At 41.9% G+C, this 15,880-nt stretch overlaps 4 non-coding genes across 4 annotated transcripts; all 4 read right to left on the reverse strand.

The window, feature by feature from the left end:
• Positions 1-3,199: 3,199 nt before the first annotated feature.
• On the reverse strand, positions 3,200-3,271 carry TRNAP-UGG (transfer RNA proline (anticodon UGG)). Its single transcript has one exon. It is a non-coding gene; the product is annotated as a tRNA-Pro (tRNA).
• Positions 3,272-7,977: 4,706 nt separating this feature from the next.
• On the reverse strand, positions 7,978-8,049 carry TRNAP-UGG (transfer RNA proline (anticodon UGG)). The gene has a single exon. It is a non-coding gene; the product is annotated as a tRNA-Pro (tRNA).
• A 6,762-nt stretch (positions 8,050-14,811) lies between these two features.
• Positions 14,812-14,884, reverse strand: TRNAV-CAC (transfer RNA valine (anticodon CAC)). The gene has a single exon. It is a non-coding gene; the product is annotated as a tRNA-Val (tRNA).
• A 272-nt stretch (positions 14,885-15,156) lies between these two features.
• On the reverse strand, positions 15,157-15,228 carry TRNAP-UGG (transfer RNA proline (anticodon UGG)). Its single transcript has one exon. It is a non-coding gene; the product is annotated as a tRNA-Pro (tRNA).
• Between the last annotated feature and the right edge of the window lie 652 nt (positions 15,229-15,880).

Here is a 15,880-nt window from a genome sequence, read left to right on the forward strand (position 1 = left end):
GAAAAACACCTAAAGGCGAGTGATATGCTTTCATTCATGCATGGCTAGGAAAAATCGCCATACTGTTGCAAACATTCTTACACCACCAACTGGAAATAAATGATTCTGACATTAAACGTAAAGGTGACAATGCATTTGTATCATCACCCTGAGAAGGATCATCTTGGAATTGAGCCGAGGGCCTCTGCACTCAAAGCCAGAAACACTCCACTAAAATAAGATTCCTGTTGGTGCCAACAATTCTCCATGTTAATGCTTGTTCTAGGTGAGCAGTGAACCGATTGCAGGGCTCTTTTGAAAGCAAGGTCTGAGAACCAACAGATACATCCACACGCCGATTTCTTTAGTGTTTTGAGAGAATTCCCTTTCTTGGAACGAGATTGCATGAAATAATCTTCAGGGCTTGGACAATTCCATGGCAAAACGGCACCTATCAACATTGTAGCCAACACAATATAACAACTGTTTCTGCCCGGTTTCGAACCGGGGACCTTTCGAGTGTGAGGCGAACGTGATAACCACTACACTACAGAAACAGATACCTACAGTTGATTTTTCTGTAATGAAACTGCTCCGAACTGGCTATTCCATGGGCCTCTGGCTTTAGATTTCTTTCATGCAACCTGCCCGACATCCCTAGCTGAACGCTCGTACATGCCATGCAAGACCAGATGTTTGGTATTAGCTCAGACTGGGCAGGGCTGAAGCATGAGACTCTAGCAAAGAATTATCCACTACTGCAAAGAAAAAATTGATGTTGGTTTTGAAACGCAAACTTCAAAACAACTTGAAAAGAGTACCAAGAAAAGGGCTCGTCCGGGATTTGAACCTGGGACCTCTCGCACCCAAAGCGAGAATCATACCCCTAGACCAACGAGCCCTCAAAATCCTCTTACCTCTCAAAAGCTAATACCGGCTCTAAGCCCGCAATGAAGATCATGCTGGTATCTTTATGATGCTTGGTCTGTGAATACGCATGAAAGTCAGTCTCAACTTACCCTTTCTCAAACGATAGCACTATCATTTACAAGTGTCTCCTTTTATTCCGTCCCAGCTTTGGACACGTCTTACAGGAAGTCAGCCCTTATTTATATATTTCTGCAGTGGCTGAAGCTTAATGAGAAAGAGTAACAAGTTGTTCATAACAACATAAGAAACACATTGTGCATTTTCTCTCAAATACTCCTTCACTTTGTGCCAAAAAAAATACCAAGGTGAATACCTAGGCCACAGATTCAAGCTAAAGATCTTCCTGCTGAATGCAAGGCGCAATAAAAACTGCATATCGCTGGACTAAAGCATTCCTTGCATAGCCTCTAACATCATAACATAACTGAGCTGCTAGCAGCAAGCTAACCAATACCTTTCTGAAATGAGAATGACATGTGCTTATCGGCTCGATCAGGGCTCGATCAGGCGAGATTTAGAAAAGGTGGAAAGGGTCCAAGTGGATGCCCCTTCCTTTTTAGGGTGGGTCCTGCTGACTATCATAGGATTGCTTGTAAAAGTGGCCAGGGTCAGAGGAAAAGCTGCCAACACTTCTTAGCGTTCTCTATAGATGCAGCCATTTTCTGTGACTGTAATTTCGGCCTTTTCCCAGAAGTCTCTATTCTGCCTATGCAAATTAACAAAAGCAGTGCTTATTCCTCACTTGCTCAAATGTCCTTCCTGTCCAGAAAGCTCTGATTAAGCATGCTTATTTTCTTTTTCTGGGATATTTTAAATTGTTTCGCTGTCCAGTCTGTGGCAGTAGAAAGCTGCTTATGATGCCAGGTTTTGATGAATCCCCAAGGTACAAGTACAGAGGAATATATCAGTCTCTAGGATATGGAACTTTTAGCTAAAACATCACAATATGTGATGCTTGCCAAGAAAACACTACATTCTGGAGCGCTGATGATCAGAACATTCTGCTCCTGAAGGATAGAAAAGACAGCTTGATTGAAATAAAGTCTGTTTATATTGACGCTCTCTCTCTCCCTATATATACATACATGCGTACACACACACACACACACAGGTATGTCATGCATTTCTTCAGATTTGTTTCAACCATTTACCATTTATTGGAGAATCCCTACTTTTCAAGTGACTGCAAATGAAGTCATCTCTGGCACTTTTTGTGCAAAGTAAGAGACACACATGACACCTTTTTATAAAAGTCATCGGTTTCTTTGTTACTGTGTACTTTCAAAGCATGGGGCTTTCACACGTCAGGTAAACCTGATTACCACTACACAACAAAAGCAGATGCAGCTTTCTTATCTATGTCGTGATAGAACAGTTGTGAATTGAGTAGAAGAAGGGCCCTGATGTGATACTTATTACATGCAGCCTGTAAGATAGTCAAACATGCAGGCTAGGAAGGAAGATGCAAATATCAATGTATTAGAAAAACACCTAAAGGCGAGTGATATGCTTTCATTCATGCATGGCTAGGAAAAATCGCCATACTGTTGCAAACATTCTTACACCACCAACTGGAAATAAATGATTCTGACATTAAACGTAAAGGTGACAATGCATTTGTATCATCACCTTGAGAAGGATCATCTTGGAATTGAGCCGAGGGCCTCTGCACTCAAAGCCAGAAACACTCCACTAAAATAAGATTCCTGTTGGTGCCAACAATTCTCCATGTTAATGCTTGTTCTAGGTGAGCAGTGAACCGATTGCAGGGCTCTTTTGAAAGCAAGGTCTGAGAACCAACAGATACATCCACACGCCGATTACTTTAGTGTTTTGAGAGAATTCCCTTTCTTGGAACGAGATTGCATGAAATAATCTTCAGGGCTTGGACAATTCCATGGCAAAACGGCACCTATCAACATTGTAGCCAACACAATATAACAACTGTTTCTGCCCGGTTTCGAACCGGGGACCTTTCGCGTGTGAGGCAAACGTGATAACCACTACACTACAGAAACAGATACCTACAGTTGATTTTTCTGTAATGAAACTGCTCCGAACTGGCTATTCCATGGGCCTCTGGCTTTAGATTTCTTTCATGCAACCTGCCCGACATCCCTAGCTGAACGCTCGTACATGCCATGCAAGACCAGATGTTTGGTATTAGCTCAGACTGGGCAGGGCTGAAGCATGAGACTCTAGCAAAGAATTATCCACTACTGCAAAGAAAAAATTGATGTTGGTTTTGAAACGCAAACTTCAAAACAACTTGAAAAGAGTACCAAGAAAAGGGCTCGTCCGGGATTTGAACCCGGGACCTCTCGCACCCAAAGCGAGAATCATACCCCTAGACCAACGAGCCCTCAAAATCCTCTTACCTCTCAAAAGCTAATACCGGCTCTAAGCCCGCAATGAAGATCATGCTGGTATCTTTATGATGCTTGGTCTGTGAATACGCATGAAAGTCAGTCTCAACTTACCCTTTCTCAAACGATAGCACTATCATTTACAAGTGTCTCCTTTTATTCCGTCCCAGCTTTGGACACGTCTTACAGGAAGTCAGCCCTTATTTATATATTTCTTCAGTGGCTGAAGCTTAATGAGAAAGAGTAACAAGTTGTTCATAACAACATAAGAAACACATTGTGCATTTTCTCTTAAATACTCCTTCACTTTGTGCCAAAAGAAATACCAAGGTGAATACCTAGGCCACAGATTCAAGCTAAAGATCTTCCTGCTGAATGCAAGGCGCAATAAAAACTGCATATCGCTGGACTAAAGCATTCCTTGCATAGCCTCTAACATCATAACATAACTGAGCTGCTAGCAGCAAGCTAACCAATACCTTTCTGAAATGAGAATGACATGTGCTTATCTGCTCAATCAGTGCTCAATCAGGCTCGATTTAGAAAAGGTGGAAAGGGTCCAAGTGGATGCCCCTTCCTTTTTAGGGTGGGTCCTGCTGACTATCATAGGATTGCTTGTAAAAGTGGCCAGGGTCAGAGGAAAAGCTGCCAACACTTCTTAGCGTTCTCTATAGATGCAGCCATTTTCTGTGACTGTAATTTCGGCCTTTTCCCAGAAGTCTCTATTCTGCCTATGCAAATTAACAAAAGCAGTGCTTATTCCTCACTTGCTCAAATGTCCTTCCTGTCCAGAAAGCTCTGATTAAGCATGCTTATTTTCTTTTTCTGGGATATTTTAAATTGTTTCGCTGTCCAGTCTGTGGCAGTAGAAAGCTGCTTATGATGCCAGGTTTTGATGAATCCCCAAGGTACAAGTACAGAGGAATATATCGGTCTGTAGGATATGGAACTTTTAGCTAACACATCACAATATGTGATGCTTGCCAAGAAAACACTACATTCTGGAGCGCTGATGATCAGAACATTCTGCTCCTGAAGGATAGAAAAGACAGCTTGATTGAAATAAAGTCTGTTTATATTGACGCTCTCTCTCTCCCTATATATACATACATGCATACACACACACACACAGGTATGTCATGCATTTCTTCAGATTTGTTTCAACCATTTACCATTTATTGGAGAATCCCTACTTTTCAAGTGACTGCAAATGAAGTCATCTCTGGCACTTTTTGTGCAAAGTAAGAGACACACATGACACCTTTTTATAAAAGTCATCGGTTTCTTTGTTACTGTGTACTTTCAAAGCATGGGGCTTTCACACGTCAGGTAAACCTGATTACCACTACACAACAAAAGCAGATGCAGCTTTCTTATCTATGTCGTGATAGAACAGTTGTGAATTGAGTAGAAGAAGGGCCCTGATGTGATACTTATTACATGCAGCCTGTAAGATAGTCAAACATGCAGGCTAGGAAGGCAGATGCAAATATCAATGTATTAGAAAAACACCTAAAGGCGAGTGATATGCTTTCATTCATGCATGGCTAGGAAAAATCGCCATACTGTTGCAAACATTCTTACACCACCAACTGGAAATAAATGATTCTGACATTAAACGTAAAGGTGACAATGCATTTGTATCATCACCCTGAGAAGGATCATCTTGGAATTGAGCCGAGGGCCTCTGCACTCAAAGCCAGAAACACTCCACTAAAATAAGATTCCTGTTGGTGCCAACAATTCTCCATGTTAATGCTTGTTCTAGGTGAGCAGTGAACCGATTGCAGGGCTCTTTTGAAAGCAAGGTCTGAGAACCAACAGATACATCCACACGCCGATTTCTTTAGTGTTTTGAGAGAATTCCCTTTCTTGGAACGAGATTGCATGAAATAATCTTCAGGGCTTGGACAATTCCATGGCAAAACGGCACCTATCAACATTGTAGCCAACACAATATAACAACTGTTTCTGCCCGGTTTCGAACCGGGGACCTTTCGAGTGTGAGGCGAACGTGATAACCACTACACTACAGAAACAGATACCTACAGTTGATTTTTCTGTAATGAAACTGCTCCGAACTGGCTATTCCATGGGCCTCTGGCTTTAGATTTCTTTCATGCAACCTGCCCGACATCCCTAGCTGAACGCTCGTACATGCCATGCAAGACCAGATGTTTGGTATTAGCTCAGACTGGGCAGGGCTGAAGCATGAGACTCTAGCAAAGAATTATCCACTACTGCAAAGAAAAAATTGATGTTGGTTTTGAAACGCAAACTTCAAAACAACTTGAAAAGAGTACCAAGAAAAGGGCTCGTCCGGGATTTGAACCTGGGACCTCTCGCACCCAAAGCGAGAATCATACCCCTAGACCAACGAGCCCTCAAAATCCTCTTACCTCTCAAAAGCTAATACCGGCTCTAAGCCCGCAATGAAGATCATGCTGGTATCTTTATGATGCTTGGTCTGTGAATACGCATGAAAGTCAGTCTCAACTTACCCTTTCTCAAACGATAGCACTATCATTTACAAGTGTCTCCTTTTATTCCGTCCCAGCTTTGGACACGTCTTACAGGAAGTCAGCCCTTATTTATATATTTCTGCAGTGGCTGAAGCTTAATGAGAAAGAGTAACAAGTTGTTCATAACAACATAAGAAACACATTGTGCATTTTCTCTCAAATACTCCTTCACTTTGTGCCAAAAAAAATACCAAGGTGAATACCTAGGCCATAGATTCAAGCTAAAGATCTTCCTGCTGAATGCAAGGCGCAATAAAAACTGCATATCGCTGGACTAAAGCATTCCTTGCATAGCCTCTAACATCATAACATAACTGAGCTGCTAGCAGCAAGCTAACCAATACCTTTCTGAAATGAGAATGACATGTGCTTATCGGCTCGATCAGGGCTCGATCAGGCGAGATTTAGAAAAGGTGGAAAGGGTCCAAGTGGATGCCCCTTCCTTTTTAGGGTGGGTCCTGCTGACTATCATAGGATTGCTTGTAAAAGTGGCCAGGGTAAGAGGAAAAGCTGCCAACACTTCTTAGCGTTCTCTATAGATGCAGCCATTTTCTGTGACTGTAATTTCGGCCTTTTCCCAGAAGTCTCTATTCTGCCTATGCAAATTAACAAAAGCAGTGCTTATTCCTCACTTGCTCAAATGTCCTTCCTGTCCAGAAAGCTCTGATTAAGCATGCTTATTTTCTTTTTCTGGGATATTTTAAATTGTTTCGCTGTCCAGTCTGTGGCAGTAGAAAGCTGCTTATGATGCCAGGTTTTGATGAATCCCCAAGGTACAAGTACAGAGGAATATATCAGTCTCTAGGATATGGAACTTTTAGCTAAAACATCACAATATGTGATGCTTGCCAAGAAAACACTACATTCTGGAGCGCTGATGATCAGAACATTCTGCTCCTGAAGGATAGAAAAGACAGCTTGATTGAAATAAAGTCTGTTTATATTGACGCTCTCTCTCTCCCTATATATACATACATGCGTACACACACACACACACACAGGTATGTCATGCATTTCTTCAGATTTGTTTCAACCATTTACCATTTATTGGAGAATCCCTACTTTTCAAGTGACTGCAAATGAAGTCATCTCTGGCACTTTTTGTGCAAAGTAAGAGACACACATGACACCTTTTTATAAAAGTCATCGGTTTCTTTGTTACTGTGTACTTTCAAAGCATGGGGCTTTCACACGTCAGGTAAACCTGATTACCACTACACAACAAAAGCAGATGCAGCTTTCTTATCTATGTCGTGATAGAACAGTTGTGAATTGAGTAGAAGAAGGGCCCTGATGTGATACTTATTACATGCAGCCTGTAAGATAGTCAAACATGCAGGCTAGGAAGGAAGATGCAAATATCAATGTATTAGAAAAACACCTAAAGGCGAGTGATATGCTTTCATTCATGCATGGCTAGGAAAAATCGCCATACTGTTGCAAACATTCTTACACCACCAACTGGAAATAAATGATTCTGACATTAAACGTAAAGGTGACAATGCATTTGTATCATCACCTTGAGAAGGATCATCTTGGAATTGAGCCGAGGGCCTCTGCACTCAAAGCCAGAAACACTCCACTAAAATAAGATTCCTGTTGGTGCCAACAATTCTCCATGTTAATGCTTGTTCTAGGTGAGCAGTGAACCGATTGCAGGGCTCTTTTGAAAGCAAGGTCTGAGAACCAACAGATACATCCACACGCCGATTACTTTAGTGTTTTGAGAGAATTCCCTTTCTTGGAACGAGATTGCATGAAATAATCTTCAGGGCTTGGACAATTCCATGGCAAAACGGCACCTATCAACATTGTAGCCAACACAATATAACAACTGTTTCTGCCCGGTTTCGAACCGGGGACCTTTCGCGTGTGAGGCAAACGTGATAACCACTACACTACAGAAACAGATACCTACAGTTGATTTTTCTGTAATGAAACTGCTCCGAACTGGCTATTCCATGGGCCTCTGGCTTTAGATTTCTTTCATGCAACCTGCCCGACATCCCTAGCTGAACGCTCGTACATGCCATGCAAGACCAGATGTTTGGTATTAGCTCAGACTGGGCAGGGCTGAAGCATGAGACTCTAGCAAAGAATTATCCACTACTGCAAAGAAAAAATTGATGTTGGTTTTGAAACGCAAACTTCAAAACAACTTGAAAAGAGTACCAAGAAAAGGGCTCGTCCGGGATTTGAACCCGGGACCTCTCGCACCCAAAGCGAGAATCATACCCCTAGACCAACGAGCCCTCAAAATCCTCTTACCTCTCAAAAGCTAATACCGGCTCTAAGCCCGCAATGAAGATCATGCTGGTATCTTTATGATGCTTGGTCTGTGAATACGCATGAAAGTCAGTCTCAACTTACCCTTTCTCAAACGATAGCACTATCATTTACAAGTGTCTCCTTTTATTCCGTCCCAGCTTTGGACACGTCTTACAGGAAGTCAGCCCTTATTTATATATTTCTTCAGTGGCTGAAGCTTAATGAGAAAGAGTAACAAGTTGTTCATAACAACATAAGAAACACATTGTGCATTTTCTCTTAAATACTCCTTCACTTTGTGCCAAAAGAAATACCAAGGTGAATACCTAGGCCACAGATTCAAGCTAAAGATCTTCCTGCTGAATGCAAGGCGCAATAAAAACTGCATATCGCTGGACTAAAGCATTCCTTGCATAGCCTCTAACATCATAACATAACTGAGCTGCTAGCAGCAAGCTAACCAATACCTTTCTGAAATGAGAATGACATGTGCTTATCTGCTCAATCAGTGCTCAATCAGGCTCGATTTAGAAAAGGTGGAAAGGGTCCAAGTGGATGCCCCTTCCTTTTTAGGGTGGGTCCTGCTGACTATCATAGGATTGCTTGTAAAAGTGGCCAGGGTCAGAGGAAAAGCTGCCAACACTTCTTAGCGTTCTCTATAGATGCAGCCATTTTCTGTGACTGTAATTTCGGCCTTTTCCCAGAAGTCTCTATTCTGCCTATGCAAATTAACAAAAGCAGTGCTTATTCCTCACTTGCTCAAATGTCCTTCCTGTCCAGAAAGCTCTGATTAAGCATGCTTATTTTCTTTTTCTGGGATATTTTAAATTGTTTCGCTGTCCAGTCTGTGGCAGTAGAAAGCTGCTTATGATGCCAGGTTTTGATGAATCCCCAAGGTACAAGTACAGAGGAATATATCGGTCTGTAGGATATGGAACTTTTAGCTAACACATCACAATATGTGATGCTTGCCAAGAAAACACTACATTCTGGAGCGCTGATGATCAGAACATTCTGCTCCTGAAGGATAGAAAAGACAGCTTGATTGAAATAAAGTCTGTTTATATTGACGCTCTCTCTCTCCCTATATATACATACATGCATACACACACACACACAGGTATGTCATGCATTTCTTCAGATTTGTTTCAACCATTTACCATTTATTGGAGAATCCCTACTTTTCAAGTGACTGCAAATGAAGTCATCTCTGGCACTTTTTGTGCAAAGTAAGAGACACACATGACACCTTTTCATAAAAGTCATCGGTTTCTTTGTTACTGTGTACTTTCAAAGCATGGGGCTTTCACACGTCAGGTAAACCTGATTACCACTACACAACAAAAGCAGATGCAGCTTTCTTATCTATGTCGTGATAGAACAGTTGTGAATTGAGTAGAAGAAGGGCCCTGATGTGATACTTATTACATGCAGCCTGTAAGATAGTCAAACATGCAGGCTAGGAAGGCAGATGCAAATATCAATGTATTAGAAAAACACCTAAAGGCGAGTGATATGCTTTCATTCATGCATGGCTAGGAAAAATCGCCATACTGTTGCAAACATTCTTACACCACCAACTGGAAATAAATGATTCTGACATTAAACGTAAAGGTGACAATGCATTTGTATCATCACCCTGAGAAGGATCATCTTGGAATTGAGCCGAGGGCCTCTGCACTCAAAGCCAGAAACACTCCACTAAAATAAGATTCCTGTTGGTGCCAACAATTCTCCATGTTAATGCTTGTTCTAGGTGAGCAGTGAACCGATTGCAGGGCTCTTTTGAAAGCAAGGTCTGAGAACCAACAGATACATCCACACGCCGATTTCTTTAGTGTTTTGAGAGAATTCCCTTTCTTGGAACGAGATTGCATGAAATAATCTTCAGGGCTTGGACAATTCCATGGCAAAACGGCACCTATCAACATTGTAGCCAACACAATATAACAACTGTTTCTGCCCGGTTTCGAACCGGGGACCTTTCGAGTGTGAGGCGAACGTGATAACCACTACACTACAGAAACAGATACCTACAGTTGATTTTTCTGTAATGAAACTGCTCCGAACTGGCTATTCCATGGGCCTCTGGCTTTAGATTTCTTTCATGCAACCTGCCCGACATCCCTAGCTGAACGCTCGTACATGCCATGCAAGACCAGATGTTTGGTATTAGCTCAGACTGGGCAGGGCTGAAGCATGAGACTCTAGCAAAGAATTATCCACTACTGCAAAGAAAAAATTGATGTTGGTTTTGAAACGCAAACTTCAAAACAACTTGAAAAGAGTACCAAGAAAAGGGCTCGTCCGGGATTTGAACCTGGGACCTCTCGCACCCAAAGCGAGAATCATACCCCTAGACCAACGAGCCCTCAAAATCCTCTTACCTCTCAAAAGCTAATACCGGCTCTAAGCCCGCAATGAAGATCATGCTGGTATCTTTATGATGCTTGGTCTGTGAATACGCATGAAAGTCAGTCTCAACTTACCCTTTCTCAAACGATAGCACTATCATTTACAAGTGTCTCCTTTTATTCCGTCCCAGCTTTGGACACGTCTTACAGGAAGTCAGCCCTTATTTATATATTTCTGCAGTGGCTGAAGCTTAATGAGAAAGAGTAACAAGTTGTTCATAACAACATAAGAAACACATTGTGCATTTTCTCTCAAATACTCCTTCACTTTGTGCCAAAAAAAATACCAAGGTGAATACCTAGGCCACAGATTCAAGCTAAAGATCTTCCTGCTGAATGTAAGGCGCAATAAAAACTGCATATCGCTGGACTAAAGCATTCCTTGCATAGCCTCTAACATCATAACATAACTGAGCTGCTAGCAGCAAGCTAACCAATACCTTTCTGAAATGAGAATGACATGTGCTTATCGGCTCGATCAGGGCTCGATCAGGCGAGATTTAGAAAAGGTGGAAAGGGTCCAAGTGGATGCCCCTTCCTTTTTAGGGTGGGTCCTGCTGACTATCATAGGATTGCTTGTAAAAGTGGCCAGGGTCAGAGGAAAAGCTGCCAACACTTCTTAGCGTTCTCTATAGATGCAGCCATTTTCTGTGACTGTAATTTCGGCCTTTTCCCAGAAGTCTCTATTCTGCCTATGCAAATTAACAAAAGCAGTGCTTATTCCTCACTTGCTCAAATGTCCTTCCTGTCCAGAAAGCTCTGATTAAGCATGCTTATTTTCTTTTTCTGGGATATTTTAAATTGTTTCGCTGTCCAGTCTGTGGCAGTAGAAAGCTGCTTATGATGCCAGGTTTTGATGAATCCCCAAGGTACAAGTACAGAGGAATATATCAGTCTCTAGGATATGGAACTTTTAGCTAAAACATCACAATATGTGATGCTTGCCAAGAAAACACTACATTCTGGAGCGCTGATGATCAGAACATTCTGCTCCTGAAGGATAGAAAAGACAGCTTGATTGAAATAAAGTCTGTTTATATTGACGCTCTCTCTCTCCCTATATATACATACATGCGTACACACACACACACACACAGGTATGTCATGCATTTCTTCAGATTTATTTCAACCATTTACCATTTATTGGAGAATCCCTACTTTTCAAGTGACTGCAAATGAAGTCATCTCTGGCACTTTTTGTGCAAAGTAAGAGACACACATGACACCTTTTTATAAAAGTCATCGGTTTCTTTGTTACTGTGTACTTTCAAAGCATGGGGCTTTCACACGTCAGGTAAACCTGATTACCACTACACAACAAAAGCAGATGCAGCTTTCTTATCTATGTCGTGATAGAACAGTTGTGAATTGAGTAGAAGAAGGGCCCTGATGTGATACTTATTACATGCAGCCTGTAAGATAGTCAAACATGCAGGCTAGGAAGGAAGATGCAAATATCAATGTATTAGAAAAACACCTAAAGGCGAGTGATATGCTTTCATTCATGCATGGCTAGGAAAAATCGCCATACTGTTGCAAACATTCTTACACCACCAACTGGAAATAAATGATTCTGACATTAAACGTAAAGGTGACAATGCATTTGTATCATCACCTTGAGAAGGATCATCTTGGAATTGAGCCGAGGGCCTCTGCACTCAAAGCCAGAAACACTCCACTAAAATAAGATTCCTGTTGGTGCCAACAATTCTCCATGTTAATGCTTGTTCTAGGTGAGCAGTGAACCGATTGCAGGGCTCTTTTGAAAGCAAGGTCTGAGAACCAACAGATACATCCACACGCCGATTACTTTAGTGTTTTGAGAGAATTCCCTTTCTTGGAACGAGATTGCATGAAATAATCTTCAGGGCTTGGACAATTCCATGGCAAAACGGCACCTATCAACATTGTAGCCAACACAATATAACAACTGTTTCTGCCCGGTTTCGAACCGGGGACCTTTCGCGTGTGAGGCAAACGTGATAACCACTACACTACAGAAACAGATACCTACAGTTGATTTTTCTGTAATGAAACTGCTCCGAACTGGCTATTCCATGGGCCTCTGGCTTTAGATTTCTTTCATGCAACCTGCCCGACATCCCTAGCTGAACGCTCGTACATGCCATGCAAGACCAGATGTTTGGTATTAGCTCAGACTGGGCAGGGCTGAAGCATGAGACTCTAGCAAAGAATTATCCACTACTGCAAAGAAAAAATTGATGTTGGTTTTGAAACGCAAACTTCAAAACAACTTGAAAAGAGTACCAAGAAAAGGGCTCGGCCGGGATTTGAACCCGGGACCTCTCGCACCCAAAGCGAGAATCATACCCCTAGACCAACGAGCCCTCAAAATCCTCTTACCTCTCAAAAGCTAATACCGGCTCTAAGCCCGCAATGAAGATCATGCTGGTATCTTTATGATGCTTGGTCTGTGAATACGCATGAAAGTCAGTCTCAACTTACCCTTTCTCAAACGATAGCACTATCATTTACAAGTGTCTCCTTTTATTCCGTCCCAGCTTTGGACACGTCTTACAGGAAGTCAGCCCTTATTTATATATTTCTTCAGTGGCTGAAGCTTAATGAGAAAGAGTAACAAGTTGTTCATAACAACATAAGAAACACATTGTGCATTTTCTCTTAAATACTCCTTCACTTTGTGCCAAAAGAAATACCAAGGTGAATACCTAGGCCACAGATTCAAGCTAAAGATCTTCCTGCTGAATGCAAGGCGCAATAAAAACTGCATATCGCTGGACTAAAGCATTCCTTGCATAGCCTCTAACATCATAACATAACTGAGCTGCTAGCAGCAAGCTAACCAATACCTTTCTGAAATGAGAATGACATGTGCTTATCTGCTCAATCAGTGCTCAATCAGGCTCGATCAGGCGAGATTTAGAAAAGGTGGAAAGGGTCCAAGTGGATGCCCCTTCCTTTTTAGGGTGGGTCCTGCTGACTATCATAGGATTGCTTGTAAAAGTGGCCAGGGTCAGAGGAAAAGCTGCCAACACTTCTTAGCGTTCTCTATAGATGCAGCCATTTTCTGTGACTGTAATTTCGGCCTTTTCCCAGAAGTCTCTATTCTGCCTATGCAAATTAACAAAAGCAGTGCTTATTCCTCACTTGCTCAAATGTCCTTCCTGTCCAGAAAGCTCTGATTAAGCATGCTTATTTTCTTTTTCTGGGATATTTTAAATTGTTTCGCTGTCCAGTCTGTGGCAGTAGAAAGCTGCTTATGATGCCAGGTTTTGATGAATCCCCAAGGTACAAGTACAGAGGAATATATCAGTCTCTAGGATATGGAACTTTTAGCTAAAACATCACAATATGTGATGCTTGCCAAGAAAACACTACATTCTGGAGCGCTGATGATCAGAACATTCTGCTCCTGAAGGATAGAAAAGACAGCTTGATTGAAATAAAGTCTGTTTATATTGACGCTCTCTCTCTCCCTATATATACATACATGCGTACACACACACACACACACAGGTATGTCATGCATTTCTTCAGATTTGTTTCAACCATTTACCATTTATTGGAGAATCCCTACTTTTCAAGTGACTGCAAATGAAGTCATCTCTGGCACTTTTTGTGCAAAGTAAGAGACACACATGACACCTTTTTATAAAAGTCATCGGTTTCTTTGTTACTGTGTACTTTCAAAGCATGGGGCTTTCACACGTCAGGTAAACCTGATTACCACTACACAACAAAAGCAGATGCAGCTTTCTTATCTATGTCGTGATAGAACAGTTGTGAATTGAGTAGAAGAAGGGCCCTGATGTGATACTTATTACATGCAGCCTGTAAGATAGTCAAACATGCAGGCTAGGAAGGAAGATGCAAATATCAATGTATTAGAAAAACACCTAAAGGCGAGTGATATGCTTTCATTCATGCATGGCTAGGAAAAATCGCCATACTGTTGCAAACATTCTTACACCACCAACTGGAAATAAATGATTCTGACATTAAACGTAAAGGTGACAATGCATTTGTATCATCACCCTGAGAAGGATCATCTTGGAATTGAGCCGAGGGCCTCTGCACTCAAAGCCAGAAACACTCCACTAAAATAAGATTCCTGTTGGTGCCAACAATTCTCCATGTTAATGCTTGTTCTAGGTGAGCAGTGAACCGATTGCAGGGCTCTTTTGAAAGCAAGGTCTGAGAACCAACAGATACGTCCACACGCCGATTTCTTTAGTGTTTTGAGAGAATTCCCTTTCTTGGAACGAGATTGCATGAAATAATCTTCAGGGCTTGGACAATTCCATGGCAAAACGGCACCTATCAACATTGTAGCCAACACAATATAACAACTGTTTCTGCCCGGTTTCGAACCGGGGACCTTTCGCGTGTGAGGCGAACGTGATAACCACTACACTACAGAAACAGATACCTACAGTTGATTTTTCTGTAATGAAACTGCTCCGAACTGGCTATTCCATGGGCCTCTGGCTTTAGATTTCTTTCATGCAACCTGCCCGACATCCCTAGCTGAACGCTCGTACATGCCATGCAAGACCAGATGTTTGGTATTAGCTCAGACTGGGCAGGGCTGAAGCATGAGACTCTAGCAAAGAATTATCCACTACTGCAAAGAAAAAATTGATGTTGGTTTTGAAACGCAAACTTCAAAACAACTTGAAAAGAGTACCAAGAAAAGGGCTCGTCCGGGATTTGAACCCGGGACCTCTCGCACCCAAAGCGAGAATCATACCCCTAGACCAACGAGCCCTCAAAATCCTCTTACCTCTCAAAAGCTAATACCGGCTCTAAGCCCGCAATGAAGATCATGCTGGTATCTTTATGATGCTTGGTCTGTGAATACGCATGAAAGTCAGTCTCAACTTACCCTTTCTCAAACGATAGCACTATCATTTACAAGTGTCTCCTTTTATTCCGTCCCAGCTTTGGACACGTCTTACAGGAAGTCAGCCCTTATTTATATATTTCTTCAGTGGCTGAAGCTTAATGAGAAAGAGTAACAAGTTGTTCATAACAACATAAGAAACACATTGTGCATTTTCTCTTAAATACTCCTTCACTTTGTGCCAAAAGAAATACCAAGGTGAATACCTAGGCCACAGATTCAAGCTAAAGATCTTCCTGCTGAATGCAAGGCGCAATAAAAACTGCATATCGCTGGACTAAAGCATTCCTTGCATAGCCTCTAACATCATAACATAACTGAGCTGCTAGCAGCAAGCTAACCAATACCTTTCTGAAATGAGAATGACATGTGCTTATCTGCTCAATCAGTGCTCAATCAGGCTCGATCAGGCGAGATTTAGAAAAGGTGGAAAGGGTCCAAGTGGATGCCCCTTCCTTTTTAGGGTGGGTCCTGCTGACTATCATAGGATTGCTTGTAAAAGTGGCCAGGGTCAGA

This window comes from Triturus cristatus, chromosome 8 (assembly GCF_964204655.1).
Source record: "Triturus cristatus chromosome 8, aTriCri1.1, whole genome shotgun sequence".
Lineage (NCBI taxonomy): Eukaryota > Metazoa > Chordata > Amphibia > Caudata > Salamandridae > Triturus > Triturus cristatus.